The following is a 6,690-nucleotide window of genomic DNA, read 5'->3' as shown; positions in this document are numbered from 1 at the left end:
GATTCGCTCTTACTGTGAAATACTACCCGATTCGCTCTTACTGTGAAATACTCAACTGAGTGCTTGTGTAACACCCGGGATTCGAACTCTGGTCCCCTGCGTGAAGGTCCAACATCTAAACCACTAGACCAAAGGGATATCACTCTGGACTGGGGGAGATATTACACTGTTGAGGCCATCAGGCAGAGGCTCTGAGCCACTGCTACACTATAGCGCCACCATCAGGCTCTGAGCCACTCTGCTACACTATAGCGCCACCATCAGGCTCTGAGCCACTCTGCTACACTATAGCGTCACCATCAGGCTGTGAGCCACTCTGCTACACTATAGCGCCACCATCAGGCTGTGAGCCACTCTGCTACACTATAGCGCCACCATCAGGCTGTGAGCCACTCTGCTACACTATAGCGCCACCATCAGGCTGTGAGCCACTCTGCTACACTATAGCGCCACCATCAGGCTCTGAGCCACTCTGCTACACTATAGCGTCACCATCAGGCTGTGAGCCACTCTGCTACACTATAGCGCCACCATCAGGCTGTGAGCCACTCTGCTACACTATAGCGTCACCATCAGGCTGTGAGCCACTCTGCTACACTATAGCGCCACCATCAGGCTGTGAGCCACTCTGCTACACTATAGCGCCACCATCAGGCTGTGAGCCACTCTGCTACACTATAGCGTCACCATCAGGCTGTGAGCCACTCTGCTACACTATAGCGCCACCATCAGGCAGAGGCTCTGAGAACTTCTTCTCCTCTCTTTTAATTTAAGATGCTGCACTAAATGTAGGAGAGACATTCTGACCTCTGATCAGTAGAGTCTAATAAAACTATATAATGTTTTCTGATAGTTTTACACACTGACCTCTGATCAGCAGAGTGGTGTCCATCTTTGAAGTTAATCCAATCCTCCTTGGACCGGTCACTCTTCATGGAGACACAGCTGGGTACAGGAGACTCTGCTCTCTGATGATCAACCCTGACAGGAACATAAGGAACCGTTTAATGTTTAGAATGTTCACTGGAGGATTTTACACTTCTCTGAAATAAAAAGGCTAAAAATGGCCATAGCCGTCATCACAAATATGATGAGGTCAGCCTATTTGTGAACGTGTCTGGAAAGTGTGTGAACGTCTCTGGAAAGTGCTTCTTCTTACAATGTGAGTTAGATATTAAACTTTATTATGAGCTGTTTAAATATGTTCCGTATCAAAGTCTAACATCAGGTTGTTTTCAGGCCAATGCAACATGATGACAGAGACAGTACAGTTTACAATCTGTCTGTAAATGTGGGTGTGTCTGTGCGTGTGAGTGTTCGTTGGAGGGGAGGAGAGGTCCTATACGTTTATCTCGGGAGCCAACCGACTGAACAACTAAATATCAGCATAGTGGTCACTGGTCAGCCTTCTAGTTTGAAAGATGCAGTTTGACAGGATAGTATTAACATCCTTGACAATGATTTGAAACTACCGGCATATCCATATCATGTGTTGTTTGTTTTACAATTTACTTTTCTTTTGGCTTTTATTGATAGTTACAGTGAAGACAGACAGGAAAGAGGGAGAGAGAGAAGAGTTTGGGACGTGTGGAGCGTTGTCCCAGCGTCTTTACACACTGACCTCTGATCAGTAGACTGGTGTCCATCTTTGAAATTAATCCAATCCTCCTTAGACTTGTCACTCTTCACGGAGACACAGCTCGGTACAGGAGACTCTGCTCTCAGATGATCAACCCTGAAACCATGACAACCATCATAAACATTATATTTATTCATCACCATGACAGCTGTTATGCTTTGTCCATGTACATATTGATGTCTGTTTAGTTGAACTTAGATACAGTGTTTATGTACTTTGATACGTGATATTACAGCTTGAATGTTGTTTATAGATATGAGGGTGTCAACAATGACTATGAACAAATACAAGACACAAAAACCCAAACAGCAAATGTACATGGGCAGCTATAATGAATATTCGCCACATTTCATAAGATGGATGTCATCATTACGTACTCTCCTTTGATCAAATAAAATGTGAGTTAGATATTAAACTTTATGATTCTATGAGCTGTTTAATCATGTTCCGTATCAAAGTCCAACAACATCAGGTTGCTTTCAGGCCAATGCAACATGACGACAGAGACAGTAGAGCAGGGGTTCTCAACCCGTGGGTCGCGACCCCTCGAGGGGGTCCCGAGACATTGCCAAAGCATCTCCGGCCAAAAACGTTGTGAACCCCTGCATTAAAGGTCAGGTGGTTTCAGGTCACTTTGGACCCGATTCGCTCTTACTGTGAAATACTACCCGATTCGCTCTTACTGTGAAATACTCAACTGAGTGCTTGTGTAACACCCGGGATTCGAACTCTGGTCCCCTGCGTGAAGGTCCAACATCTAAACCACTAGACCAAAGGGATATCACTCTGGACTGGGGGAGATATTACACTGTTGAGGCCATCAGGCAGAGGCTCTGAGCCACTGCTACACTATAGCGCCACCATCAGGCTCTGAGCCACTCTGCTACACTATAGCGCCACCATCAGGCTCTGAGCCACTCTGCTACACTATAGCGTCACCATCAGGCTGTGAGCCACTCTGCTACACTATAGCGCCACCATCAGGCTGTGAGCCACTCTGCTACACTATAGCGCCACCATCAGGCTGTGAGCCACTCTGCTACACTATAGCGCCACCATCAGGCTGTGAGCCACTCTGCTACACTATAGCGCCACCATCAGGCTCTGAGCCACTCTGCTACACTATAGCGTCACCATCAGGCTGTGAGCCACTCTGCTACACTATAGCGCCACCATCAGGCTGTGAGCCACTCTGCTACACTATAGCGTCACCATCAGGCTGTGAGCCACTCTGCTACACTATAGCGCCACCATCAGGCTGTGAGCCACTCTGCTACACTATAGCGCCACCATCAGGCTGTGAGCCACTCTGCTACACTATAGCGTCACCATCAGGCTGTGAGCCACTCTGCTACACTATAGCGCCACCATCAGGCAGAGGCTCTGAGAACTTCTTCTCCTCTCTTTTAATTTAAGATGCTGCACTAAATGTAGGAGAGACATTCTGACCTCTGATCAGTAGAGTCTAATAAAACTATATAATGTTTTCTGATAGTTTTACACACTGACCTCTGATCAGCAGAGTGGTGTCCATCTTTGAAGTTAATCCAATCTTCCTTGGACCGGTCACTCTTCATGGAGACACAGCTGGGTACAGGAGACTCTGCTCTCTGATGATCAACCCTGACAGGAACATAAGGAACCGTTTAATGTTTAGAATGTTCACTGGAGGATTTTACACTTCTCTGAAATAAAAAGGCTAAAAATGGCCATAGCCGTCATCACAAATATGATGAGGTCAGCCTATTTGTGAACGTGTCTGGAAAGTGTGTGAACGTCTCTGGAAAGTGCTTCTTCTTACAATGTGAGTTAGATATTAAACTTTATTATGAGCTGTTTAAATATGTTCCGTATCAAAGTCTAACATCAGGTTGTTTTCAGGCCAATGCAACATGATGACAGAGACAGTACAGTTTACAATCTGTCTGTAAATGTGGGTGTGTCTGTGCGTGTGAGTGTTCGTTGGAGGGGAGGAGAGGTCCTATACGTTTATCTCGGGAGCCAACCGACTGAACAACTAAATATCAGCATAGTGGTCACTGGTCAGCCTTCTAGTTTGAAAGATGCAGTTTGACAGGATAGTATTAACATTCTTGACAATGATTTGAAACTACCGGCATATCATGTGTTGTTTGTTTTACAATTTACTTTTCTTTTGGCTTTTATTGATAGTTACAGTGAAGACAGACAGGAAAGAGGGAGAGAGAGAAGAGTTTGGGACGTGTGGAGCGTTGTCCCAGCGTCGACTCTTTACACACTGACCTCTGATCAGTAGACTGGTGTCCATCTTTGAAGTTAATCCAATCCTCCTTAGACTTGTCACTCTTCACGGAGACACAGCTGGGTACAGGAGACTCTGCTCTCTGATGATAAACCCTGAAACCATGACAACCATCATAAACATTATATTTATACATCACCATGACAGCTGTTATGCTTTGTCCATGTACATGTATTGAAGTCTGTGTAGTTGAACTTAGATACAGTGTTTATGTACTTTGATACGTGATATTACAGCTTGAATGTTGTTAATAGATATGAGGGTCATCTGTTAGATGTCTCCAGTGAGGTCAGCCTAGTTCCTATGATGTCACGTTTCTATGATGTCATATCTTATTGTCACGTCACTTATCCAACACTATGTATTCTCTGTCTAGCACCGACTGAACCAGAGAGAATTGGATGGACTCCTTTTCTGCTTTACAGAGAGCACTATGTTACTCACACTATACACATCAATATATTAAATCACTTAAGATTTAAATTATGACACAAGTCAAATTATCCACATTTCACAGGATAAATGACATCATTATGTACGTTGAAAATAATGAAGTGTTTCTTAAAGTGTGAGTTAGATATTAAACGTTATGATTCTATGAGCTGTTTAAACATGTTCCGTATCAAAGTCTAACAACATCAGGTTGGTTTCAGGTAAATGCAACATGATGACAGAGGTGGTTTTACTGGTGGTAAATGTATTGTTGGAAGAGGAGGGGGGGGGGTGCTGGGAAATGTCCAACATTTTAGCACACGCACGCACACACACACACACACACACACACACACACACACACACACACACACACACACACACACACACACACACACACACACAATGTTAGTGATGACACGTCTCTGGTTCTAGATATGAAACGGCGTAAAGTGCCTGGCAGAGTGATCTGTATCCTAAAGCACTCGTTGTAGAGTTTTCCAAGTTTGCGCATCCACAATTGTTTGTGTTCAAGAATTTCTTGTTAAATGTGAATGCAAATAAAGATGTTAATCTCCTCTAGACCCCTGAAATAAACACACCCTGTCTCCTCTAGACCCCTGAAATAAACACACCCTGTCACCTCTAGACCCCTAGGCTACTACTGAAATAAACACACCCTGTCTCCTCTATAGACTCCTGAAATAAACACACCCTGTCCCCTCTAGACCCCTGAAATAAACACACCCTGTCACCTCTAGACCCCTGAAATAAACACACCCTGTCTCCTCTATAGACTCCTGAAATAAACACACCCTGTCTCCTCTATAGACTCCTGAAATAAACACACCCTGTCTCCTCTAGACCCCTGCTACTGAAATAAACACACCCTGTCTCCTCTAGACCCCTGAAATAAACACACCCTGTCTCCTCTAGACCCCTGAAATAAACACACCCTGTCTCCTCTAGACCCCTGAAATAAACACACCCTGTCTCCTCTATAGACTCCTGAAATAAACACACCCTGTCCCCTCTAGACCCCTGAAATTATCCATCTGGAATATTAGAATACAGAGATATTTAGCATAACTCATTATGGAATACTGTAATAAAGTAATTGTTAATTGGCTGTCCAACATCAATAAAGTGGTCAGCGGTCAAAGTAAATTTCTTTTCTTTATTCCCCCCCCCCAAACCGGCCCTGATATCCAAGGTATAAAATAAGGTTGAACAAGTTAATCTGTTCCTCCTTTTAAGTCAAATCGAAAAAAGGCCTTCGTTAAGACCTCCATATTATTATGGTCAATGCCTGTGTGAAAAGTGGGAGCGATTGGTGCAGGCAGTGAGGAGCTACGGCAGTGTTTCTGACACACAAACAGACAGACACACACACACACAGACATTTACTGAATTATGGCTGGGGACCCCTTGGGCCCCCCCTGGGGACCCCCGTTTCTATGATGTCATATCTTATTGTCACGTCACTTATCCAACACTATGTATTCTCTGTCTAGCACCGACTGAACCAGAGAGAATTGGATGGACTCCTTTTCTGCTTTACAGAGAGCACTATGTTACTCACACTACACATCAATTATATTAAATCACTTAAGATTTAAATTATGACACAAGTCAAGTCAAATTATCCACATTTCACAGGAGAAATGACATCATTATGTATGTTGAAAATAATGAAGTGTTTCTTAAAGTGTGAGTTAGATATTAAACTTTATGATTCTATGAGCTGTTTAAACATGTTCCGTATCAAAGTCTAACAACATCAGGTTGGTTTCAGGTCAATGCAACATGATGACAGAGGTGGTTTTACTGGTGGTAAATGTATTGTTGGAAGAGGAGGGGGGGTGGGTGCTGGGAAATGTCCAACATTTTAGCGCACACACACGCACGCACGCACACACACACACACACACACACACACACACACACACATACACACACACACACACACACACACACACACATGTTAGTGATGACACGTCTTCTCTGGTTCTAGATATGAAACGGCGTGAAGTGCCTGGCAGAGTGATCTGTATCCTAAAGCACTCGTTGTAGAGTTTTCCAAGTTTGCACATCCACAATTGTTTGTGTTCAAGAATTTCTTGTTAAATGTGAATGCAAATAAAGATGTTAATCTCCTCTAGACCCCTGAAATAAACACACCCTGTCACCTCTAGACCCCTGAAATAAACACACCCTGTCACCTCTAGACCCCTACTACTGAAATAAACACACCCTGGCTCCTCTAGACTCCTGAAATGAACACACCCTGTCCCCTCTAGACCCCTGAAATAAACACACCCTGTCACCTCTAGACCCC

The sequence above is a fragment of the Protomyctophum bolini genome (assembly GCF_963924005.1).
Source record: "Protomyctophum bolini genome assembly, chromosome: 21".
In the NCBI taxonomy this organism is placed as follows: Eukaryota; Metazoa; Chordata; class Actinopteri; order Myctophiformes; family Myctophidae; genus Protomyctophum; species Protomyctophum bolini.
Note: the sequence above shows the minus strand (reverse complement) of the source record.